Source organism: Prionailurus viverrinus, chromosome A2 (assembly GCF_022837055.1).
Source record: "Prionailurus viverrinus isolate Anna chromosome A2, UM_Priviv_1.0, whole genome shotgun sequence".
In the NCBI taxonomy this organism is placed as follows: domain Eukaryota; kingdom Metazoa; phylum Chordata; class Mammalia; order Carnivora; family Felidae; genus Prionailurus; species Prionailurus viverrinus.
Genome location: NC_062562.1, coordinates 41,709,299 through 41,736,956, shown reverse-complemented (window position 1 = coordinate 41,736,956; position 27,658 = coordinate 41,709,299). Strand labels below are relative to the sequence as shown.

Here is a 27,658-nt window from a genome sequence, read left to right as displayed (position 1 = left end):
ACGATTGACATAGTAGCACTTCATTATATATTTTATTAAGATGAAATGAGGTTGTGTTTGTGAAAATGAGGAGCATAAGGCAAGCTGACATCCCATGAGTCCCCCCTCCCCCCCGGCTGGGTGTGTGTGACACTCCTTAGGTGCTCCTGGCTGCCCAAGAACCAAGGGAAGGGGAAAACAAACGGTTAACTGATAGTGATCACAGTACTGCAGGACCTGAGTCTCCATGAGCTTACAAATGTCTTAGTAAATTACAAGAAAAAGGCAATTTTATCAATAATCCAATCTCCAGAAACCTATAGACTCAGTTTCCTGCAGCCCCAACATTACCCTCTGCTCCATAGTGATGTGGGGAACAAAGACAAGAAGAAAATGGCAGGTAAAATTAAATTTCTTTATGACTTGCAGTCCATTGACAATACTTGAGACAAATACAGACTATGACATTTCTTCAGGAACTCCCAACTGCCTTAATGTTAGTGCCTTACTAGAGGGAAAACCACCTTAGCCTGAAAATAGCAAGGCCTCCAATATCTTATGAGTTGTCTTTAGCACGTGAAAGTCCTCCCGGAGTCCTCCCTGTTGCCTTTACCTCCCTCAACTCCACAGTATATAGCCATTCATTCTTCACCAACCCATGCAGCTCTTTCTGCCCACGGATCCTGTCCTTTTATAAAATCACTTTTTTGCACTGAAGACGTCTCAAGAATTCTTTCTTGGCCATCAGCTCCGGACCCCCACCACGCCAAAACTCCGGCAAAAAGAGATTTATAAACAAAAATGTGAATTAATGTTCCTAGACATTATCACTAAATTCACCTAGTTCAATATCTTTATTTTATTTACATCAAGGCCCAGATAATTAATATATATATATATATACATATATATATATATATATATATATATAGGGACACACAGTGACATTTCTAAATACCATGCAAACTCTTTCATGATAGGGTTTTCATGCCAGCTGTTATGGCTGCCAAAGTAACACAGTTATAGGGTTGCCCCACTGCCCACCTCTAGAGGGCACTATTCATAGTGTGAACTTTAAACGAGGCATGTCCTGAAGCACAACTTGAAACTCAAAATGAATGAGGCCCCCAGAATTGTGCTGCCAAGTGGCATTGTTTAATAGCTTCATCTCAACTGGCTTTTTCTTTCCTCCTTCAAATACTTACCAATAAGCTCATTGTTTGAGTATTCAGAAATTTATCCTTTTTTAGTGATTACCCTTGCAATATCTTATTTTTTTGAACTGAATAAAGGATCAGTGTTGCACACCCTTTTCTCACAACACGTTGCCTTTGCAGAGACTGCATTTGTGGGGGGGTCAGGGGTATGGAGCTTCATACCCTCCTGAAATCCAGCTCCTTAATATTAGCATTTCCATAAATGGATTCTTGACCACATATTTTCCTTTCTTTTTCCCTCTTATGTGATATTGTCACTTTATAGCCTTTGGTTTTCAGAAAGATTTTATACTGCCTTGTATTATAAGCTTGTCTTGCATTTCCCAGACGCCCTGAACACTTCACATAGTCCTTCCCATGAGCTTTTCCTCTTCCAACCCATGACCATTGGCCTCTCCCAAAGGTTAGCTCTTAACTCTCAGTTCTTTCCCAGCTTAACCATCCAATATCTTCCAGTGTTAAGGGGAAGGCTTTGGAATCAGACAAACCTATATTTTGAATCTGAGCTCGCTATCACTTATGTATGTCTTCTTTGAGTAGACCCTGGACTCCCTGAGCACTGTTCTCTCACTATTAGAAGGGACTGATGATGCTATCTCATGGGACTGATCTGAAGAATAAGTGGTATTGTGTGTAAAAGGCACCATAGGTCCTTACAAACTTTAGTCCTATTGTGATCATTTCTAGATCACTGCCTTTTCATTGGAAAGAAAGTTCTTTGGGGGCTGAAGACTATGACAGCCTTCATCACTAATGTATATTAATGCCTCGCCGGGCGCCTCCACACAGATGGTTCAAAGTAAAGGCAACCTGAATGTAAGCTGGCACCCATGTGTCACAGTGTATGAGCAGTATTCTGGCCAAACATACCCAGCCCAGGAGCCGGAAGCAGTGAAAGCTGTAGCCATATCCACAAAGTTACCATTTCCTCGAGAACACAAACTGTTAATCCAAAATGCAAATTAACACTTCAGAAAATCTTCTTTCTCCTTATCTGTTTTATAGCTCCCATTCTTTCTCAGTTCCCCACAGTAAACTTCCCTGTAAACACTGTTATTCCTTTTCACCGTCTCCCATCCTTGCTACGTCTCCTCCTCTCCTTACTCAAACTGTACAAAAGTCCAGGAATTATGCAGGGAGCAGAAGAAGGAGAGTACCTGAAGGCCAAGGATAGGATTCTATTTAGCTGGCAAGGAAAGGCGTCGGGGAAGAAGGGCTGTTCTTGCGTTCATGGATTTTGCCTCTCTGTCACCTACGTGTTGAAGGAATGAATGAATGAATGCCAGTGGCCTGGTTCCATCATCTCCAAGACTTGTAGTCCTCCCTGCCCCTCAGTCTTCATTGCCTGCATTTAGCAACTACGGTACCATGTTTAGTTTGAAATATATTCTTTTAAATGTCCTTAATGGTCAATAATTAACTTATGATGTTCTGTCACGATGAAAAGTATTTTGCAAATGCCACACTGCCTAATGAAGAGCAGGTACTGCCACAGCAGATAAAGAGAAATGAGCCATTGTACACCCAAGGGACCACTTATTGGATGAGAAAGTTCAAGTTTACTCTCCAGATGGTGACAGTGAAGATGTGGCAAAGAAACAGGAAACAGAATCAGAACGAGGGAAGTCTCTGTCCTAAATTGAGTTTGAGGTTGTGTTGCCTGATTATTTCATCAAGGGCTATTCTTTCCCTCTAGATTGATTATAAGCTCTTTGAGAGTAGAACCTTTATTAATTCATACATACATACATACATACATACATACATATATTCATACATACATGCCTTTTGCAACTCCTAAGGCATACCAACAGAGAGCTAGGCATATTGCACTTTCTCAATAAATTGAAAAAAACACTTCAATTAATACCATTCCACTTTCTTCAGACTCGTGGAAAACAGAACAAACAATCTTCCTTACAAAAGCTGAAGGAGGTGACTAAAGATGGCAGGTGCCGAGAGAATCTCTCTCAAAATATTGTACAAAAGCTTGCTTAACTGCTGTAGTGTTTTACTCTGAAGGGCACTGCTAAGAATTCTCATGAGCATACCTGTGACATTAAAGAGGGAGAGGAGTTTCTGCGGAAGAGCAGAATTTAGAGAGTTTGACTACAGAGTATCTGCATGGAAAGATGGTGTACGTGCCTCCTATCTTGACTACGGTAGTTATGAGCTGTGTGGTTTGAAGCAAGTCTTTTAATTTTTCTGTTTTAATTTCTACATCTGACTTCATTATGCGGGGATATTAGAAACAAATATAAAATGTTGAAGGCAATACCTGGCACAGAGTACTTGCTAAAAATTTGGTAGTGCATTCTTCATAAATTATCCATGTATTTTAACCACAAACTGGCAGCCCAAATCTATAAACTTAAAAAAGAGAGATACTGGGGCGCCTGGGTGGCGCAGTCGGTTAAGTGTCCGACTTCAGCCAGGTCACGATCTCGCGGTCCGTGAGTTCCAGCCCCGCGTCGGGCTCTGGGCTGATGGCTCAGAGCCTAGAGCCTGTTTCCGATTCTGTGTCTCCCTCTCTCTCTGCCCCTCCCTCGTTCATGCTCTGTCTCTCTCTGTCCCAAAAATAAATAAACGTTGAAAAAAAAATTCTTTAAAAAAAAAGAGAGATACTAAAGTTTTACCAAGTCAGGTTTTCTGTCATTGCCATTTAATCTTTTTCTTCAAAATGTGCTCTTAATATTTTGATTATTGGCATTGCATTCTGTCTGTACCTTGTCAGTTTTACCTTTCACACCCTTCTCATTCATGCTGATGTTTTTCAAGTCGTGGCTTAGTCACCATTTGGACGCAAGATTTAGGTTACCTAATTGAGTCTCATAAATCAGCTCCTCCTGGATTTCAGTAATTTTCACCACTTGGTTTTGGGTAAGGTTTATTGGGGCGCCAGCAAAGAATAAGGTGAAAGCAACACGCCCTGGGTGGAGCTGTTCCCCAGACACAATGTTTCACCAGCTATACAAAGAAGGAAGAATGCAGAACCCTCACCTCCCCTGGTTATCTTGCAGAACTGCACCTGCTTCTGGCTGAGAGCAGACTGCTCCCCGCCTTCCCCAGCCTCCCGCCCTTCACTTCATAACAGTGAGAACAAAGAAGGCTGCTCCTGTGAGAGATAAACTAGTCAGCAGTGTTTGAGATGATTAAAAACAAGAACAAGATTCCTTGTGGGTATTGCTAGGGCATTCTTCTCCCCTCTGGTGGAAGGCAGAGAGAGCTTCAGTCAACACTCCCCTACTATGCAATAGGGTTACCGTAATTCTGAATCAAGCCTAACCAAGCAAAACAAAGAGTTTTTTTTCTAGCCTTAGATCATCTGACATGTATTTTGGGGATTGGGTGATCTCTTTCCCCGAAATGGAGTGTAAAAGTTGCTTTCATTTTAGCAAGTTCATAGAATGACTTCAGGGAAATCTCATGTTTAATTTGTGTATTGACCATGTAAATATGTGGTTTTGACAGTGCTTCTTTGCTGCTGGTGAGCCATCAATCAAATTGTATTTTAAAACTTGTTTTTTTGGACTATTGTTTACTTGTCATGAGTGTTTGCAAGAGTATTCAGAAAAAAAGAGTGACCTTTTGAAATGTGGCTTTTGAGACTATTCTGGAAAGGTCCATGAAATCTATTTGCACATTTTGGGGACATTCGTCTAAGTCAAAAAGTGTTTACTGAGCACACACAATATCCTCAGAAATGAATGATATTATAAGAACATAAAGACATTATCAAAAAGGCTTTATGCAACCCTGGGCTAATGCCCTTTTCATTCTCCAGTGATTGAAAAGAATTAAAACAGCTGTATTTGCTTCCTACGCTGCTGTAAATAATTACCACAAATTTGGTGGCTTAAAACAACACAAATTTATTCTCTCATAATTCCGGATGCCAGAAATCAGATATCCAGGTGTTGGTAGGGCCACACTCCCTCCAGAGGCTCGTGGGGAGACCCTATTTGATGCCTGTGTCCTAGCTGTTGGTAACTGCCACCAACCTCTGGCATCCCTTTGCTTGTAGTCCCAGGATGCCGATGTGGCTTGCTCTTCACAGTGCTTTCCCTTCTGCATGCATCTTCTCTTCTGTATGCCTATCTCTAACTCCCTCTTGCTTTCCTTCATAGGAATACATGTGATTGCATTTTGGGTCCACCCAAATAACAAAGGATAAGTTCCTCTCCTCAAGATTCCTAACTTAGTCACATCAGTTAATTAGCCTATGAGGTAATGTTCAACTGTTTTGCCACATTGGGTGAAATCCTCAGGTTCTGGGGATTAGGCCATGGGCCTGTCACACCTTTTGGGGGTGAGCTCATTTTTCAGCTTAGCAGAATCTACCCTCTGGACTTTACAAGTAAAATACACGCTCCCCATCCCAACCTCCCCCAAAGGTTCAACCCATCACAGCATTAACTACAGTCGGAATGTCATCTAACATCATCGGCCCCAAAAGCTCCATATTTCATCATCTAAATCATGTATAGTTAAAACTCTGGATACAATTCATCCCCGGGCAAAATGTCTCTTTCTCTGTGGACCTGTGAAACCCAGAAAATGGTTACCTGCCTTCAAAGGACAACTGTGGGACGGCATAAGATAACAATTATAGAGATTCCCATTCTGAAAGGGAGGAGATGGAAGGAATAATGAACTCACAGATCCCAATCAAGTTTAAAGTCCAGCAGGCCCATTTCATTAGGTTTCCACGCCTGATAATAATCTTATGTTGCTTGTGTAGCGATGCCTTCCCCGCCCGATCTGCACCCAGGTCTCTGTCCTCACAGTCACTACCCGTTTTTACAGATGGGTAGCACCTATTTGCAGCTGAGTAGCTCTATCACGCGGTTTCCTGTCTATACAATCCCAGAACTCTACCAGGAACCCTTTCTTTCCAGTCTGGCAGTGCTTCTGTTTCCGCTGCTAAAAAATTCTCAAAAACCCTATGGGTCTTCCACAAATGTCAGGGGTTGTCACACCATTAGGCAAGAGTGCCCTCCATTGATCATTCCCAGATCACCCCATCTCTATTCCTAACTTCTGCTGACACGATTACATCCATGAGTCACACACCCGAAATCCTTTCATCAAATTGTTGTCCAGCCACATCCTTTGCTTGCTTTCAAAAACATGCTTTTTCGACAATGGCTCCTCTCATTTTAGCTTTGTTTTTTTGGCAGTCTAGATAGGCTATGAACTTCTGAAATTATCAAATTCCTGCATAATGGTACCTTTTAAAATTTATTTCCTTCCTCTTGGATTTTTACCATCAGCAGTAAGAAGAAATCCATTAAAATGTTAAACCATTAACATTTTGCTTGGAAATCTCCTCAGCTAAATATCCAAGTTCATTGCTTAGAAGTTTGGCTTTTAATACAATTATAGATCACAACTCAGCCAAATTCTCCGTCACTGTATAACAAAGATACTCTGTCCTTCATTTTCCAACTATATGTTCCTCCTTTCCTTCTGGAGGAAGGAAGGTTCCTTCTGGATCCTCACCAGCAGTGCATTAAGCATTCATATTTCTGACAACATTCTGTTTATGACAATATATATGTAGTCTCTAAAACTGAAGATTTCTCTCCCATGTTCCTCACTACCTTTTGAGCTCCTACCAGAATCTCCCTTAATGTCCAAATTCCTACCAACAATTTGCTCAAGGAAATCTAGGCACTTGCTATCATACTTCCCCAAATTCTTCTAGCTGCCCTTCAGTACCCAATTCCAAAGCCCCATCTTTGGTTTTAAGAATTTATTACACTAGTTATAAAAAAATCTGTTTTAGTTTCTTATTTCCACGATAGCAAAATTACACATATTTGGAGGCTTAAAACAACAGATTTTTTTCTCTCTCTCTTTCTTATAGGTCTAAAGGCCAGAAATCCAAAATCATTTCCACTGAGCTGAAAGGAAGGAGTCAGCCAGACTGTGCTCCCTCTGGAGGCTCTAGGGGAGAATCTGTTCTTTGCATCTTCAGCTTCCAATGGCTACAGGGATTCCTTGGTTTGTGACAAGTAAGTCCAATCATCGTCTCCACCTTCGTATCCATTTTCCCTTTTCTGTCTTTTTCTCTGTGTGTCTGTGTCCAAACTCCCTCTATCTATATCTTATAAACAAGATGGCCCACGTTTACATTTAGGGCCATTTACATAATCTAGGATAAATGTCTCCTCTCAAGATCCTGAACGTAACCACATCTTTTGCCTTATAAAATAACATTCAGTCTTCTGCCATAAAGGTAATACTCACAAGTTCCAGGGTATAGGACAGGGACATATATTTGTAGGGGGGAACATTTTTTGCCCTACCACAGGAATTAACAGTGCATGATACCGTACTATGGATGCCAGGCACTGTGGGAAGCATTTTACACGTAATCTTAGCCAAAAGACAGAGAAGTGTTGTGTGGTAAGCATTTTAAAACCTTATTTCATTTAGTCCTTTAAAAAGATAGTTTAGGGGCACCTGTGTGGCTTAGTCGGTTGAGCATCCTACTCTTGATTTTGGCTCAGGTCATGATCCCAGGGTCATGGGATTGAATCCAACATCGGGTTCTGTGCTGAGCATGGAGCCTGCTTAAGATTCTCTCTCTTTCCCTCTGTCCTTCTTCTCTCCTGCCTTCTCTATAAAATTAAATATATATATATATATATACACATATATACATATATATATTTCTCTCATATATTATATATATCATATATTCCAAGATTTTACTTGGAAATTTTGTCTCCATTATGTCTCCATTTGAAGAATGAAGAAATATAAAATCAGCGAGTAGAACATCTCCAAAGTCTCCCAGCTAGTTTGCTGGACTGTAGGTACAGAGACCTTGGAAATACCGTTATCCCACCTCTAGGTGGCTTTTGTGCTTCAGGAGTTGACATGCATATATATATATATATATATATATATATATATATATATACACACACACACACACACACACATACATACAAAATACATGTACATAAAAACAGTTACAGATTCCATCATAATCCATGCTGGTTCTCCTTCACTGTACATTCAATACACTTTAAGAATAACCAGTAAAGAGAATGACTCAACCACAAGTAGATATATTGTGAGGTAGCACTGATTTCTGGATTACAAATGTCCATGAATTCTCATTCCCTGCCCCAGGTGAAAGATTCATTGTTATCCGATGGCAGCATTAAATTCAAGCAATAAGGTGGAGTGGGAGGAAGGGATGACTCCTTTGCTACATGTTTCCAATCCAGTGAAAGATTTAGATCCAGGAGTCTAGACAGATGAAGAAAACCATGCCGGCCAATCATCCGTCCACTAAACAAGACCTTGGTCTCAAGGTTTCTATGAGGCACCATCAAGAGAAACAAAGGAGAGAAGATGCAGTCCTCTCCTAAAAGAAAACAGTGGAAGCTCATGTACATTTAAATACACCTGATAGAGAAATTAAACGCTGGTGTTGGAAAGGACATATTAGCAAGAAGGTCAAGCATCAGGAACGACCTATGATGGAAAGAGCTACTATGGAAAGCCAGCATTGACAGAGCCTTCAGCAGAAGTATGTGGCTGGGCAGACAGAAAAGGACAAGCAGGTAGCAGTAATGACCATGCTGCACACGTTTGCACAGAGGGTTGTCTGGGGGAGTAGACTGGATTGGAGAGGAAGGTCATGAGGAGAGTTTCTCCAAAATGCTGAGTTATATTTTACTTTATAAAATATCATCTATGAAGTTTTATTATTAGCATTATTATATACATTTATGTGAAATATTATATAAATCACACAAACACAAGTGATCATAGAGAAAATAATGATTGCTGGTAATGATCTTTCAGAAGTAACCACTGTTAACATCTTATTCTGAGTCCTTCCTATTGTATGGGTTTAGCCATATCTATTTGTATACTTTTACACTACCTTGAATTTTTATATACTATCTTGGGATTTTGATACAAAATTTGCCTTGTAGCCCGATTTTTTCACGTAAGAACCTGCTAAAAAGATTTTTCAAGTAATTAACCATTCTTCCTGATCTTGACTTTAGTGGCTGTATACTTTTCACTCATATTGGTGCCTTATTGTTCATTTAACAATTCCCTGTTTGAGTATTTAGGTTGTTTCCTATTTTAACATTGTATGATTATTCATCTGACCAACATGTTTGTACTTCTAATTTTTGTGCATATAAATTGGACTCCTCAGTTTCAAGTGAGGAGGTAAGGGAGTCCCAGTAGTTTTTCAATATTATCTCCCTGTCTTTTTCTCCTCCTTTATATATGTGTCTGTGTGTATTATACATATATCCCCATACATATACATATACATACATATAAAAATATACAAATATATACATATATTTTGTAGGATTATTATATGTACCTATGTGCAATGTTATATTAAAACATACAAAATGTCATTTTATATATGTACTTATACAACATATTTCCATAAAATAGGGTTTGGTATTGCTTTGGTAGGAATATTATAGATGTAGTGAGCACCAAAACAGATAACATTGTGCCAGCAAGGCTACAGAGGTAAGTGAAATCTATATGGGACAAATCCAGAACTCAAACTCAGTCCTCTCTAATATCCAAATCTAAATTCTTTTCTCTGAGATATTACTGCTACTACTACTACTAATTTACCTTACTTGAGCACTCATTATGTGGCAGGCAAAGTTGTACGTATTTTAGTATGAACTGCCTCACACAACTCTTATAACAACTCTGTAAAGCAAAAGGCTAGTTCTGTAACCACTGATGATAGAAGAAATGGAAGTAGAGACAATTAAATAATTAGTGCAAGGTCACGCAGCTAGTTCCATTTGTCAAGAAGTCCCAGTGTATAGAAATATAATATTAAAACATGACTGTATTTGTAGATACTACACGTGTTTGAGTTGGAACTCCCTGGTACCCACCACAGTCCTACTGACAATTATCTCAAGGGTGGCAATATTATCTACTGGCTAATAATAATATAAGGTCTGGAGCCAGATTTCTCAAATTCAAATCTCAGCTCGAGCACACACTAGCTGCGTGACCTTGGGCAAATTACTTAACATGTCTATGCCTACGTTTTCTTATTCCTAAAACTGAGATAATAATAGTAGGTTAGTCAGGAAAACCACGTGGTGATTAAATAACAAAATTTGTATTCCCTTATATAAGCAAGGCTTTAGTAAATACTAATTACTATTCAAAGAAGTAATAATAACAGGAGTACCTAGGGGGCTCAGTTGGTTTAGCGTCCGATTTTGGCTCAGGTCATGATCTTACAGTGCATGAGTTTAAGCCCCACATTGGGCTCTGCACTGGCAGTGAGGTGCCTGCTTGGGATCCTCTCTCCCTCCCTCTGTCTCTGCCCACACCCCACTCAACGTTTTTTTTTTCTCTCTCTCTCTTTTTCTCTCTCTCCTCTCAATAAATAAATAAACTTCTAAAATGTAATAATAATAATGACAAAATATCAAATACAAAACAACAGATAAATGGAAGCATTTGCTTTTAGGTTAAGTTCTCTAAAGAAGAGACTTCTGTGGGAAAGTCCCAGTTAGGCCTTTGTTACCATTTCCAGTACAGAGAAAATTAAAAAGTACAATAAAACAATAATAACCAATTAATCTGATTCTTTGACACTTCATAAAATAATTAACTCTTTGGTCTCCTATTTCTACTTAAATCGGATGAGCTGCCAATGTTCTGCTGGGTGGGCCTTAAACACAGAAGCATTTTCTAGCATTTAAGAGCATAATACCAACAAGATATAAAAAAGGACACAGAGACGACCCAGGGAACGTCTGATGTGAACAAGTGCTAGTGAGTTGAAGGAGAGCTTTTCTCACTCCTCCAAATCAACATGTACAAGTCTCCCTGCTTAATGACCACGACTCATCCTCAGGAAGACATCTGTACCACATCTGGTAGGACAGGAGCTTGGGATTCAGAAAGAAAGAATTTATAATTGAAAGGGTCTTTGGTCCAAGCCAAGGCGATGTAGGCCCTGAGCGCAGGAGTGAGTGACGCACACCAAGTGGCTCAAATCTAGATCTCCAGACTCACAATTCAGTGCTCTTTCACTCTACTGCCTTATTTCATTTATGAATATGTGCGTGCATCTGCATGATTATATATACTATATTATACATATATATCATACATATACATATACACATGAATTGCGTGTGAATATATATGAATTAACATATATGTATGTAGTATATTTGTATATGTATGTATACACATATATCTCATTCTGTATATTCTATTAAGTACTGTCAGCTCTGTTGCATAATTTATGCCATGAATAATTGATACTATCCATGGAGGAAGTTTAGGTTAATTTACATCAAGATTTTTTTTTAACACGTTTAGCAATTTTTCACAGCTACACATATAGCTGCCTGGATATAGACTTGGCTTTTGTATGCCGGATTTTCTTTTCCTGATGCAGTGTTGAACTGCAAGGATGTTTTCAAAAAGGATATCTTGAGAAGCAAAATCAAACGACACTGTAACTGAAGTCTGCATTTTTGGTAAGAGCTTCCCTGTGCTTCAGTGTCACTGTGCATAAGACATGCTGTGCCGTGCTGTTTCAGACAAAGGAGCCGGCAAGAGAAAGGCTACAAGTCTTTGCTCTATTTCTTGTCTATTTATTCACAAATGATGTGCAAAACCAAGCCCACCCTGTTTACTCTTGTAATTATAGGCAACTGTAATTCATTTCCTTAATGAAAAAAAAACCACATCATGTATGGTTTACCTTTCACTGAAGCAAAAAGCTATTAAAACTACCCCATGTATATTGCTTTCCTTAGTAAAGCTCACTCATTTCATCTAATACCAGGATAGCATTTTCTTTCATCTCAGCTCTTTCTTTTCCCCTAGATAGTAAGCCAAACTCAGTGGTGACAAGGATCATAAGAGTCCCCTGGTCAAGTGCCATAATGTTCTAAGCCTTCCCTTGTATGGAAGTCAGTCGGATCTGTGACTCTGATACATTGATTGCATTGGATTTGTTTCCATTGAAACAACTCAGTGTTTCCCTAAAACATGAGGGTATAGAAAAGTGAGGAATAATGGTCATCTTCTTTCACTTTGATCTTTACTAGAAGGTAATGTTGAGAATCTCCTTATTGGCAATTTCAGCTTTGTTAACAGGGGGTGTGCTTTTGTGGCAATAAAATAATCAGCTCAGCTGGAGCATGAAGGCACTCTTGTGCTGTTGTTTAAATCCGGTATGCAAGTTTGAGGTGGTAAATAGGATAGTCAGGAAGACAAGTTCTGTTACATAGCGATGTACAGTGCCTGGCACGCCTTTGGCATTTAGAAAGATGGATGAAAGAATGAGTCAATTTCATCCTTTAATCCCACTGGAACCAACATTTTCTTACATTCTTTTTTGTCCAAAATGACTCACTGCTTTTAATTTAATAAATGTGTTACAACAGAAAATTTGATTATACAGGTATCTTTTGGAAGTCATTCATTTTATATACATAATATAAGTATGGCACTATTAATATTTAAATTCAATGGCTTTTTCCTTCCATATACCAATGGTAGCACATAGAGCAAACATTGGGAAATGCTGCTTTGAAGGCATTCAAGTAATAGTCACAATAATAATAAAGTAGTTACCATTTAAGTATTTACCATATACAGAATTAGATCATTTAATTTAATTATCACAATAACCTTAGGAGAAAAATCATTTTCTCACTTTCTAGACAAGGAAATTGAAAGTCAGCAAAGTTAGGAATCAATGATATGATAAGACTTACAATAATAATAATAAATCAAAAGTTATCTATTGAGCAGTTCTCTTATGCTGAGATTACAATATTTTACTTAATTTTCACAAGACACTATGAGATGAGAAATGCTATCTTCATTAACAAATGAGGAAACTAAAAATAAATTGCCCAGTCATACAGCTAACTGGAACAGTCAGAATTGGAGCCCACTTCTCTGCCCCCTCATACTGCAACAATGTGTATCTAGCATAATTTGCATAATCCCACATGGTAGTCAGAAGCATACCTTATGAAATGGAGAACTCGGAGGCCTTTAGAGGAATTCTAGTTCTGCTATCTCATTCTACAAATAAGTCAACTGAACTTGAGGTTAAAAAGCTCATCAGTCAGACTGGGATTTCGAATCAGTTTTCAAAGCAATCGATCGAGCTGTATTTATTTGTAAAAATTCTGTTCGTTGGTGAAGTGGCAAACAACCATTCACCCTCAGTGAAACTACCAGGTATTTCTGGAATGATGACGAAGACTTTTAGCGCTGTGTGCATGTAGTATGAGCGAGACTGTGTGTATAAACTGAGAAGAAAATCACCCAACTCTGAAGGTGACAGAAGGTTACCAGTTGACCTTTTGCCTTCCTTCAGGAGGCACAGAAGAGCAAGGAACAATTGAAGCTTGGGAGAAGAGGATTCACAAAGTGCTATTTGTTTTCTTCCATTTGATTTCTATATTCAGCTAAGCACTTCCTTGAAACTGATGCCCAGAGCTGTCATTTATCCACTTTGCCATTATCACATCTGAATCCCACAGGCCCACTTCAAATGCAGGGGAATACAACTGCAGATTCTGAATGGATTTCCTCAACAATGCTGCCCGATTGACTCACATTTAAAAAACACTTTGATCGACCCATCCCTTTGTCACATGAAGCTAGACGCACTAGAGGAAGCTGTTGGAAACAAAGGTCTGGCTCTATGGCCAGATATGTTGACCTCACCAAAAAGAGATATTTCTTGTCTCTTTAGAGGAAGAATTATATGCAATGGGAAGATGAATGTTCCTCTGTCAGAAAGCTACCTTGGAACAGGTGCTCCCAATTAATTTTCATGAGCCACATTCACCCTGTGGTTAGATAATTAAAAAAATAACCTGGGCGAACCTCATTCCACTCTAGTTACCAAACTTGATGTAATACAACAGTGCTTCTAAATATTCCACTAAAAATGATTTTTATTCTGGTATATATTACTGTATCAGTATATATTACTGATGTTCAAGATTTACAAATTAAATCAGAGTTGTCCCACATAACAAAATATTATTATGGAAAACGTACAAAATACGGAAAAGATAAAGAAAAATTTCAATACACAGAAATAGGAGTATGAATTTTTCATTCCATTTTTGCATATATATTGACATGGATGTAGTTGAATATCTATGGGATTTTATGAACTGATAACACATTCATTAAAAAAGTAATTAACAAAGTAATCATTGCAAACTGGTAAATCACAGTTAAGTAAAATATAAGCATCACTTTTATAGAAACGAAATATTTTGCTGATATATATTTGTTATTTCTGTTATTTCTGCTTGTCTGCTTTATAATTCAATGAATTATATTAATGTGGTAATTGATTTTTGTGTTCGTTAGAGCCTGGGTGCCCTTGAGGAGGATTTTAAGAAAGATGAAACTGAGTTCCTTCCAGTTTTCTTTCTCATTAGAAGGACTGGAAAGACCAGCCCCTTAGCAAAGATTTGAGATATAAAAGAGACAATTATGTGGTCTATTACCAATTCTGATGGACCTTATGGTATTTAAATGAACAAAGCTCTCTTTGTCATTTCATTAACATGATTCCTTTTCAGAGAATGAGCAATTCTCATCTACTTCCTCCATTTTGGGAAAACAACCCAAGTTTTCTCAAGCTCATTAGAAAGGGAAGAGGTTGTTTGGTCTCTCCGTAATTGAGTGAGAATGTGTATGGCCTCTGAATCCACCTGACTCTGACCTGACTCTGTGGTTCATTTCAAGCCACACTAATGCAAGAGGTGCTGTGTTATAATCCAACGGAATAACGAGAGGTTTAAAATCACAGAGCATAATAACCCGTATTGATTTATAATTCCATGGCATTTGGTAGTTTGTTTTTCTCATTCTTTCTCTTTTTCCTTCTTAGGAAAGTGAAATGTATAACATCTGTGACCAGAACTTGCTGTTCTGAAAGGGTCCACAGTTTAATATGCTGGTTTTCTTCATTTGCAATTTACTCCATTACAAGGATTGTAGTGTTTGCATATTACTTTTCCTTGTTCACTTTAAAAGGGAATTATATATATTAAGGAGTAGTAATGACTAACATGTATGCATCCAAATCTCCCATATTTAAAAGGCATGACAAGCATAAACAAAAATAATGGATCCATGTGAACAATGAGCTTTCCTAGTATTTCACTCTGGTCTACTTAAAAAAAAACTACTTAGGCACAGAAGTATTATTATATGTATGCTACTGTATGTCTTATATATTATTTAAAAAAATGTTTTTTAATTATTTATTTGGAGAGAGAGAGAGTGCACACGAGTAGAAAAGAGGCAGAGAGAGAGGAGGAGACAGAGAGAATTCCAAGCAGGCTCCTCACGGTTAGCTCAGAGCCCTACGAACCATGAGATCATGACCTGAGTCAAAACCAAGAGTCAAACACTCAACCAACTGAGCCACCCAGGCGCCCCTGTACTGTATATACATGAAGAAATACATTTATTACTTATGGTGTTCAATATAAAAAGCTGGAGAGGGGGCACCTTGGTGGCTCAATCGTTAAGCCTCAGACTTCTGCCTCAGGTCATGATCTCGCTGTTAGTGTAGTGGGTTTGAGTCTCTCATAGGGCTCTCCACTCTCAGTGCAGAGCCCACTTTGGATCCTCCGTTTCCATCTCTCTGCCCCTCCCCCGCTTGTGTGCGCTCACTGTCTCTCTCTCTCTCTCTCTCTCTCTCTCTCTCTCTCTCTCTCTCGGACTTTGTCAAAAATAAACAAATAAAAAAAAAAACTGGAGAGGATTTTTTTGTTTAGCTGATGTCTAAGGAGAGACCTCCTTATGCTCTGTTCTTTAAAAACAATTTTTTTGGGGGCGCCTGGGTGGCGCAGTCGGTTCCGACTTCAGCCAGGTCACGATCTCGCGGTCCGTGAGTTCGAGCCCCGCGTCGGGCTCTGGGCTGATGGCTCAGAGCCTGGAGCCTGTTTCCGATTCTGTGTCTCCCTCTCTCTCTGTCCCTCCCCCGTTCATGCTCTGTCTCTCTGTCCCAAAAATAAATAAACGTTGAAAAAAAAAATTAAAAAAAAAAATAAAAATTTTTTTTTAATGTTTATTTTTGAGAGAGAGAGGGAGAGAACAGGGGAGGGGTAGAGAGAGAGAGAGGGAGACACAGAATCTGAAGCAGGCTCTATGCTCTGCGCTGTCAGCACAGAGTCAACGTAGGGCTCGAACTCACGAACCCCAAAATCAAGACTTGAGCCGAAGTCGGACGCTTAACTGACTGATCCACCCAGGTGCCCCATTATGCTCTCTTTCTTTAAGGCTCTGTGCTGCTTATGTAAGATTCCACCTTGCATAAAATATACAGCCACAGACTGAGCCTGCTGTTCCATATGAGTTTTTCAAAAGTGAAAGAAAGAGGTCAAGATATGGTGACTCGAAAATTAATTAAAAGAAGGGTCCAAATGTCTGCACAATTAAGTTCTTGCACAAGCACATGGGAACAGAAGGAAGCAAACTTCAAATGCCCTACCGCAGACACTCTGTGGAATTCATTGCGATTAACCAAGGTTCGGGACTATGTCACCTAGGACCTTTTGCTGAAGACAGTATCCCTTCCTCTACTGCTGATTTACCAATTTTAACTAACTCATGGGACCCTTACCTAAAGCCCATTTATCTTTTGAATAGAAGTGGATACAGATTTTGTGGGTCCCAAAGGTTTGGAGGGGCTTACTTTAAGAAAAAGATATATAAAATTACAAATACAAAAGGTATATTGGAAGTAAATAATGATTAAAGATGAGAAGAGAAGTCAAACAAATTACTACAGACATGTGATTTAAGGCACTCTCTTCCAAGACCTCTTTACACAGTTGACTAGAAATGGGTAAGCGGAAATGTTATCTTGATTGCCTCTTGGATCTGTCCCCACTTGTTGAACACCCCCAGCCCTCCTAGGGACCTTCTCAAGGAAAGGGCTGGAAAGCCAAATCTTCCTTAGCATCATGGCAAATTTGCCTGCTGTTCACGTCACACTCAGGCCATCCTCTCCTGTTTTCCTCTTCCTCAGTGCCTGCTTTTAGCATCCCTAGTGTGAACTTCCATAACATCCTATGTCCTCCTCCTTCACAGGGCTTCCCATCTTGTATTGTAGGTGCCTAATAAGGGAAGAAAAGCTGCATTTCTTGCCATTCTATCCCCAGTTTCTAGCACAGTCCCTGTCATAAAGTATGGGCCGAATAAATATTTTCCAATAATATCAAATAATTATGTGCTTACAGTGCACCAGGCTCTGTTGTAAGCATTTTATACATTCAGTATGATATGGCTATCATTGTTATTAACATTTAATAGATGAGGAACCTAAAAAGTAGTCCAGCTTAAATAACTTGTCCAAGGCCAGAGAGCTAGTTCAAGCTCTAGCTGAGATTCAAACCCAAGCAGTGTGCTGATGCAGTCTGTGCTCTTAGCACCAAGTAATGCTGCCTCTCAAAAGGAATGCAACTGGAATACTTTCTTCACTTCTGCTTTGAGTGGCATTTGAACTCTCTGCCTCAAGGCATGGTTTATTACAATGACCAGCTCCTGATTATTTAGCAATTGATAATCCAATTTGTGGGTTTTTGAAGACTTACAGCCTCTTCACCCCCCCTACAGCTTCTTGCCTGCAGGGAGCATTTACATGCTTGTTAGCACCTCCCCAGAGATGGAGCTGAGAAGGGGGAGGAGGCTACTACTGCCATTGTCCTGCACGCCCTCCAGTTATCCTCCATTTACCGGGGACTTAAGAAACTCGAAGGCTGCAGTGGCTTGTCAGCATGTGTGGATTCCAAACAGGACGCAACCCCTTATTGTCTATACTTACCCTTTTCACCTCTTAAGGGTTGATCATACCGACCAATTCTCTCTCTGGAAAGATATGTTAAGCACATAAGTAGAAGCTCAGAATATGACCCTTCAGTAGAGTTGAAAGAGTTTTAGTAGGTGAGTGACAGGATAAAAACTACATTTAAAGAGGATTGGGGGATGAATAGCAGAAGACAAAGAGAAGACAAGGGGATCAGTGACAGGCAAGCAGGTATTCCATAGCAGCAAGCTTCCGGTGTGGACACTTATACTCTAAATGTACCAACGATTTTCAACATTTTGCTTTAAAATAACTATTTGCTGAAATTGATTTTATTTTAATTTTTCAAGTCCAATGCATCTCTTAACAATATATTTTGAGAACCTTATGAGAAAAACCTTACCTAGGTTTGGAAGATAAAACATGCATATGCAATTGAGGTCATCAAAAATCATATTTCATATTTATGTTTCCTAACCAGCATGAGTTTACTAAAATTTCCCTATTTCTCTTATGTAGAATTTTCCTTTTGAAAGGGTAAGAAATATTAGGCCATGGGGAAATTTGTCTTGTAATTACAGACATCTAAAGAGGGATGGCTTTTCTATCTAAGAGATAGCTTTTCTGATTTTGTAATCCAGACTGTATATGTTTTATGCAACATTAATCTGCCTCGTTTTGCTCAGATGAGAGGTTTTATATGTCATTCCCAGGAAAAATTGGTGACCATAACTGTATAATGAAGTTGAGTTCCGAGTAGCTTATGAGGATTGGGCTCCTGAAATTTTTCAAAGCATTCATGGAGCCTGGCAGAAACGAACAGAATTATTTTGCAGTAAAATTTCATTCATTTAGAAGGCACTCATTTGGAGTTTATGATCATGTGGCAGTAGCTGGAGTGACCTTTAACAGGGCACTACCAACTCGACACAGTTCTATGAACCCAACTGAGGAAAGCGAACTCTTTTAAAGCATGTGTTACCAGTTTAGAGGCACCATTTTAAAGAACGATAAACTAATTAGAATAACTATTGCCCCTCTTTTAAGCAGGTCTTCTAGAATTTTCTGCATATAAGGGCTATTAGCTTAGTTTGAGTTATTTATGTTATAAATTACAACTTCATGTTTCTTTTTGCAATTCCAGTCGATATCATCCTTTGATGCAATTTAATCTATATTGACTTAATAGATTTCAACCATCTAAAAAATAGAACAGTCTTTGGCAAATATCCACTGACATCTTTCAAACTTTGGCCATTTTGGAGACTTCAGTAATGGGTTTTAATATAATATAGGACTTTTGTACTTATGCTAGGCTGTCTTTTGGTAATTATCAGATTCTTGGTCATTCTGTTTATTTTCTGGGTAGGAAATGCTTTTTATTGAATGTGGGACCCTCTTTGTGTAGCCTGGCCTAGAACTTGGTAGATGCTCATTGTTGTTTCTTGGCTGGGGGTGGGGGGTGGGGAAGGATGATTAAATAAACACATAGTTCTGGGTCTTATATGTTGTGCCCTAAATTTGAATAACTTTGGAGACTGCACAATCACTTGGCCAGGAAGATCCTAGAATGGAATTTCAGCTAAGCAGAAGGGAACTAGCAAATAGCAAGGGCCCAGGCAAGCAGAGAGACAGAAGACCCCAAGAGGACAGTGGACAGGTAGCCGAGTGCTGCATAGACAGAGATAGTCCTGTGTCAACAAAAATGAATAGGATCACCAGTGAAAGGTCCACCTGTGGACCTACAAATGTTAGCTACACTACACCCAGAAATCAGTGGAAGGGAAAAAGGAGAATATTTCCATGTTGGAAAAACTCTGCCTTTTTTCATTTAGCTTTTCATTCAGTTATTGATCTCAACTATTTATTATGTATTACTATTCACAAGACTCTATTAGCTGCTGCCTAAAATATACAGCTTCTGGTATTTCATAGTTGTTGAACAGATGTTTACTAAATATAATTGGTTGAAGGCAAATGGCATAAAGTAAATATGGCTGATGTAGGTCTGGAAAAAGCGAAGAAAAGCCCAGGTGCCCGTATATGTAATAAGAAGCCATGGGTTTCTTCATACCTTTCTCTGTACCTTATTGGTAGCACTGAATGCATCTGTCTTACCCACAACATTTCTGCAATAAGGAATGGCTATCCAATCGTACTTTTAGATCTTCTAATAAACTTTCCCACTGCTCTTTGCTTTTTTAAAGTACAAGAGTGAATTTGAGTTAGAGAAGATTGCACGGCTCTTGAGCAATTGAACTCAGTATGACACAAGGTTATGGTCCCAACTGGAGTCAGTAATGACTACATAGTATTAGTTATGAGTAGATGAACAAAAAAACATACAGCAACGACTAATTTACTATCACTTTTGTTTTGATCAGCTAATCCATGTGATGAAGCAGTAAGACAGGCAATCTCAGAACAGTGACATAAACGGGGAGTTTTTGCTTTTATTAAAAATATTTTGTTTGGGGCGCCTGGGTGGTTCAATCAGTTAAGTGTTGGACTTTGGCTCAGGACATGATTTCACAGTTTGGGATTTCAAGTCCTGCATCAGGCTCTGTGCTGACAGCTTGGAGCCTGGAGTCTGCTTCGGATTCTGTCTGTCTGTCTGTCTGTCTGTCTCTCTCTCTCTCTCTCTCTCTGCCCCTCCCCCACTTATGCTCTGTCTCTCTCTCTCAAAAACAAACATTAAAAAAATATTTTTTTTTATTTTGGCATTTGTACTACACTAAGCAGCTGAGTCTTATGGTGCAATACTTCATTAGAAGCCATAGATCTTTTAGTTTTTCTGGTTACACCTAAGGGCTTATATTAGGTATAGGGAAGAGAATTGTCACTGTGAATCTTCAAAGTCTGAAACTGTGTTTTGCATGTAAGAAAATGATCAAACATCAGTTAAATTGAACTGAGTTTGAAAAATGCATATAGATCAGGGACGTGTCCCCTAAACTTCTTAGGTAGTAGAGATCATGCTATCAGTTTAGCTATAAGGCACAAAGCAGGGTAAGAAGGAAATGAGAACAAAGATGAATCAATCTAAACTGGAAGAAATGTATACTGATAAATCCTGAATTGGGATCAGAGGAACAGAGAAGAGAGAGTAGCCATGGACCACGAACCAATCAAGTTCACAAGGAGGTAGCCTGTTGATAATTTTACCTAACCATGTCATTCATATTTCTGACTCTTGGTTTTGACATAGTTAACTAAGAAACATAATCTACCCACATCTCCTTCAAAGGCATAGCTCATATTCCTACTGAATATGAGTTACAAGAAGACCTGAACTTCTATACTCCTTTGGAATAATTACAGTAATTTAAGAATCTTGGTCATCTCTAGAAACTGTGGTCATTAAGCAATATCTCATCATGACAAGATCAAAATGTTATCTCTCATGAGGCCAATAAGTATTGAAAATTATTTATCAAAAAATGTTGCTAAACATTTTTATGTACTCTATATACTTTTAAAGTAAATAGCTTTAGTGGTCTTTTGAAGAATGAAGTTCACTATTTTGGATAACATGTAACTAAAGTGTTCTGATTCTTATGCATGTTTCAAATATAATCTGTCTGAAATTTGTCAGTTTCAAAAGTTTCCTTTATAAAATTTCATTGACAATGAGTATGTGGCAAACTAACTATTTAATTTAGTGGTATGCAGGTTATAGTAAAAAAGAGGCCAAAGTTACTTCTATTAAAAAGAAGACGAAGAAGAAGAAGAAGAAGAAGAAGAAGAAGAAGAAGGAAAATGCAAAGCAGTATATTATTTGACTCTTTATTGTATAGAACAGAACAAAATTTTATAGATGTTCAGAAGATATCATAATAGATAATTGTAAAGACCACGAGTTTAACTTATGGTGTGGCTGGCCCCAGATATGATTTTGGGCTTCTCGTATTTACAATACTCTAAAACTAGGCAAAGCTGGTTTGGAAAACTAACATAATCAAGGAAGTAAAGGGAAAAAATGATTAAGTACTGAGCACATTCAGAAGACAAATCTCAGATGTGAGTAACTGTCTCTTTTTTTTTTCTTAACATTTATTTGTTTTTGAGAGAGAGAGTGAGAGACAAAGCATGAGTGGGGGAGGGGCAGACAGAGACACACACACACACACACACACACACACGGAATCCAAAGCAGTCTCCAAACTCTGAGCTGCCAGCACAGAGCCCAACACAGGACTTGAACCTGGCAACCACGAGATCACAACCTGAGCCAAAGTCACAAGTTTAGCCGACTGAGCCACTCAGGCACCCCTGCAATGGTCTCTTTCTAAGAAAACAGAACTTGCAAAGTCTACTCTGGGATTTTTGGCAAAAGCAAAAATACTGAGTTTACATTAAAAGCAGACATAAACTGAACTTCAGAGAGATTAGCTTAAAATACTTCTTTTTAAAGCATCTGCTAAGGTTAATGAAAGGTCATATTAGTGAAAAGATTGGTTTAAAACATAGTTTACACCTCTCTTTTCTCAAGAAACTCAAAGGCTTTTGTGGTATTACCCAAGAGCAGAAACTGTAAATTACCCAAGGAAGTCAAACAATGGAGTGACAGAAACAAATACATGAATCACTGCTCTTATACCCTGATAAATCACTTGCGTTCTTACTCTAAAGTGTTCTTAATTTCAAGCACAGAGCTTTCACGCAGGTGGAAATGAAAATTAAGGGGAGGGTTAGTGGGACTTAAAATGGGTTCTCAGATAATACAGTAAAATGAAGTGCTATGAAGGGAAGAAAGCGGCAAAGCACTAGCAGGTCACCAGATTTCAGAGGTTTTCCTTGTTGAACTCAAAGAGGGGTGCAAGCAGCACACTGCCTTCTCTTGGCTAAGAAAAATGTCTATGAAGAGTGTTCTCATGACAATAGCCAACACACACACACACACACACACACACACACACACACACACATCCAACTTGAAATCTGCCTACCACAAATACACACATAGGTAAATACATATACACATATACATCAAGAACATACATATGTACAAACATACATACCATGTGCATACACACCAGCCATGAATTTATTCTTTTTTTTTTTTTAAGTTCATTATTTTTGAGAGAGAGAGAGAATGTGAGCAGGGGAGGGGCAGAGAGAGAGGGCCGCAGAGGATCCAAAAAGGACTCTATGCTGAGAGGAGAGAGCCCAATGCAGGGCCGGAACCCACAAACCGAGAGATCATGACCTAAGCCGAAGCTGGACATTCAACTGACAGAGCCACCCAGGCACCTCTCACCCATGAACTCATTATAATGCATATACCATGCTCACACATATAAATGCAAATACACTGGTGCATACCACAGATTGCATGTCCATGCATGTGCACACACGCACACACACTCTCACACACACACACTTCATATAGGCACACATGCACACACACACTTGCAGCATTCACATATTTACTTAATACACACGTGCAGGCACACGGAAACAACACAAACACAGAGATGCATACAAATGTGTTAAGTGCTCAATACTCACAGACACTCATGCACACATGCACACACAGATACAGTCACCCAAACAGGTACACAAAACAGAACATTCTAGAAAAATTAAAAATATGCCTATTAAAAAGTTTGGAATTTTTCAGTTAATAAAGAAAAATGAAGAAAACAAAGGGAAATCAACACAAGAAGGATGGAGTAAACATGCCTTCAAGCCCCTGAGACCTTCCCTTTGCAGAATGGGGAGTTCCACTTTAATTCAAAAGGAACACAGTATTAATGCCTTAGGAAGTTATGGTGGGTGTGTCTGACTCCAAAATGTCTCGCAGGACTGCTTAATCCTCTAAATACACAATTGAGTTCCCAGCTGAGTTGAGCAATTTGATCAAGGTCACTGGGAACAGTAAACAGTAGGAGCTTGACTAACACTGGAGCATGAACCACAGGGCCACTCCCTTCAATTTACTTCAATATTTCATTTCATAAACAAGAAGGGGAGATGGATTTAAAATAGAAATTTATCCATTTAAAATTCTATTTAATTCATCATCACAGATTAGAAGTTTGACAGTGACGAGGTGCTCATAATTTATGTATGAAGCTGTTGCATTTTAAGTGTGTACAGGCACACATGGAAGATGGAGATATGTGCTTATAACTGGGGTTCTCTGCATTAAAGATGCCCAGCTATCAACCAATATACTCTGAGGATGCCAAACAATGCTATTTTAAATATGATTAACAAATGTAAATGAGAAAGAAAAATTTTTTCCAAAGCTCCATCTTCTATTTTAATAATTGTTTTTGTGGATGGGTGAAGAGAAAGACAACCATTCTGTGGGCGTGCAGATGTGAAGCGTAATTCCTTACCACCCTCTTGTGGTGAGTTTAAAGAACAACTTTCTGATCACTGAAGGTCCTCCACCTCCTCCCCCAGAGTTCTAAGTAATAATGAACCTCTACAAATCTTTGATGGTGAACCATAAGAAACTGCTGATATTTAACAATTTTTAAAATTCACATGTTTCGATTCAGTACATGATAATCCCATCACAGTCTATTTTACAAGTTAAATGTATGAAATAGAAATGGTAGGAAAAAAACTACACATAGGTGAGGAATAGGAATTTTTCTAAAACCAGGGGCCAAAGGAAGATGGGTTGCCTGCAGGGCCCATGGAGGAGGTAAGGAAGGGACAGGGACAGCATCACCTCACATGGTGTTTGTCCCTGGGTCACTCTGGGAAAAGGTCAAGCTTGCCCTCTGCCCTGGTCTGGGGTTCGGAATTTAGGCTGGTCAGTGGGAGATGACAGTTTGGGAGGAAAAAGCCATCTGATTACCTATATAGAACTGGTTCCCGGGTGGCTGAAGGTGGGTTTTGTTGTAGAGGAAATTAGGGGTGGAAGTATTAAAAATCAAATGTACGGAGGAAAAAAGTCAAATTTCCTCTTTTCCCTTCAAAAATAACAAATTCTTGAAATGCATGCACTTTCTACTCTCAAACCCCTCACTCTGGAAGTGCTTACAAGAAGACTGTTGTCAAAAAACGTTCTCTCTCTGAAAACACTGCCATTTAGCGCACTGGTGGGCATAATCTGGGACTGCCAGGTTATTGTGGAGTTAGGGACCACAAAGCCAAACTTGAAGATCCGTTTTTCTAGGCATTTTCCTTTGAAGTAAACTTTTTGTTCCAGAAAGAATTTTTCCATTTGCTCTGCTGAAGACAATGTCACTTCTGGACACACTGCCTTGAGCTTGAGGGTTTTCTTGAGAACAGGGGCTTCATTCTCCACTTCAGGGAATGACAGGTCTTCTGTTCCTGGCCAGAGTGTTTTCCATGTCTCAGCATCCCAGAAGTATATCCAATCTAGTAGCTCCTCAGGATCTCCCTGGCCCGCCTGTCCTTGGCTGACATGATCCAGCGGCTGCCCATAGCTCTCCCACGCTGGCCCGGCAGTCTCACACGCGGTGTGCCAGCAACCAAGGACAGAAACTTAGCCGGGCCTGGAGACTTTGGGTGACCAGCAGCAGTGGCCACACCCAGACCAGCCTCTCCTTTCCCTCAGCTCCTGCTCCAGATCGCTTCTCCTTCAACAATTTAGCATTACAGACATGGTAATGTCATATGATATGGCTGTAACAAATCCCCTCTTGATTGCCTACATGTTTTCTGAACCCAAGGATAATGCATACACCCTGTACTTGAATTTGTTCTAAATGATCATTCCATTAGAATTCTGTGACTTTATTTTTTTTTTAATTTTTTAAAGTTTATTTATTTATTTATTTATTTTGAGAGAGAGAGAGAGACCGAGAGACAGAGAGGCAGGGTGGGGCAGAGAGAGGGAGAGAGAAAGAATCTCAAGCAGGGATTCAGCACAGAGCCCAATGTGGGGCTTGAACTCATGAATCATGAGATCATGATCTGAGCCAAAACCAAGAGTCAGAGACTTGACAGACTGAGCCACCCAGACGCCCCTAGCATTCACTAACTTTAAAGAATTAACTGAGGGGCGCCTGAGTGGCGCAGTCGGTTAAGCGTCCGACTTCAGCCAGGTCACGATCTTGCGGTGCATGAGTTCGAGCCCCGCGTCAGGCTCTGGGCTGATGGCTCGGAGCCTGGAGCCTGTTTCCGATTCTGTGTCTCCCTCTCTCTCTGCCCCTCCCCCGTTCATGCTCTGTCTCTCTCTGTCCCAAAAATAAATAAACGTTGAAAAAAAAATTAAAAAAAAAAAGAATTAACTGAATTGTATTGCACTCTTTCTAGCCACATTTTCTATTTACTAACATGACATTTGGTCCATTAATGTTAGTTCCATTGCTGTTCTGCACGCATGACTTCTTTCCTAACCATCTTCTTTATTTTATGAAGGTCACTTCCTGCTTCATCCAATACCTATCCAGTTATGTATTAGCCAACTGTCTATAACTTTCTTGGGTATATCCAGCTTCCTTGGCTCTGTGACTTCCCTCTATTCCAATGGTCACAACCTGAATTTAAGAAATTAATTGTTCAGGGCACCTGGGTGGCTCAGTTGGTTAAGCGTCTGACTTCAGCTCAGGCCATGATCTCATGGTTTGTGAATTTGAAGCCCGCATCGGGCTCTGTGCTGACAGCTCAGAGCCTGGAGCCTGCTTCGGATTCTTTGTCTTCCTCTCTCTCTGCCCCTCCCCTGCTCACGCTCTGTCTCTCTTTTTCAAACAATTAAAAAAAATGTTTTTAATAAAAAAAGAAATTAATTGCTCTATATTATCTTTAGTGATGTTTCCATCTTACAACTTATACATCTAACCACCCAACTATGTACTGAAGGAGGAATATCTATCTATCTATCTATCTATCTATCTATCTATCTATCTATCTATGTATCTATCTATCAATCAATCATAGGTAGAAAGCTCACCCAAAGATGTCCATGATCTAACTGTCAAAAACTGAATATATTAGGTTACAGGGCAAAAGAGAATTAAGGGTGCAAACCAGCTGGGGTCTTTAAAAGTAAGAGAGGGAGGCAGAAGAGGGAGAATCAAAGATACAGCAGCATGAGAAGTATTCAGTCCAACTTCATTGGCTTTGAAGATGCAGGAAAGGGACCATGAGCCAAGGGTTGTGGGCAGGCTATAGAAACAGGAAAAAGGACAAAAGGAAAGAAAAAAAAGAAAGATGCAAGAAGATTTTTCCTTAGAGCCTCTAGAAGACATGCAACTTTATTTATATATATCATGATTTTAACCCAGTGAGAGCCATTTTGGACTCTGACCTCCAGAATTGTAAGGTAAAAAAACTGTATTGTTTAAGCCACCAAATATATGGTAATTCATAGTTACAGCAGTAATAGGAAACTGATTATCTATCTATGGCTCTATCCTGGCTCTGGAGAGCACGGTAATGGGAGTAGCAGAAAGAAACAGAGAAGAAACACAAAACTGTGAACGTCATTGTCTTGCAAGAGCTGCTATGATCTCTGGAATCAGAAAGTCCTGGCTTCTACTGACTCTGGTGTTCATTCAACTTTTGACTATGCTGCTTAGCCTAAGACTCACCTCTCTCCTCACAAAGAGAGAAAGGAGCAATCACAAGATTTCATCCTCATAGGCCTGTTTGGATATTAAATATACAGTTTTAA

At 39.3% G+C, this 27,658-nt stretch overlaps 1 pseudogene; it reads right to left on the bottom strand.

Moving 5' to 3' along the window:
* The window catches only part of LOC125153194 (retinal rod rhodopsin-sensitive cGMP 3',5'-cyclic phosphodiesterase subunit delta-like), a 64,106-nt pseudogene extending 38,660 nt beyond the window's left edge, over positions 1–25,446 (bottom strand).
* Between the last annotated feature and the right edge of the window lie 2,212 nt (positions 25,447–27,658).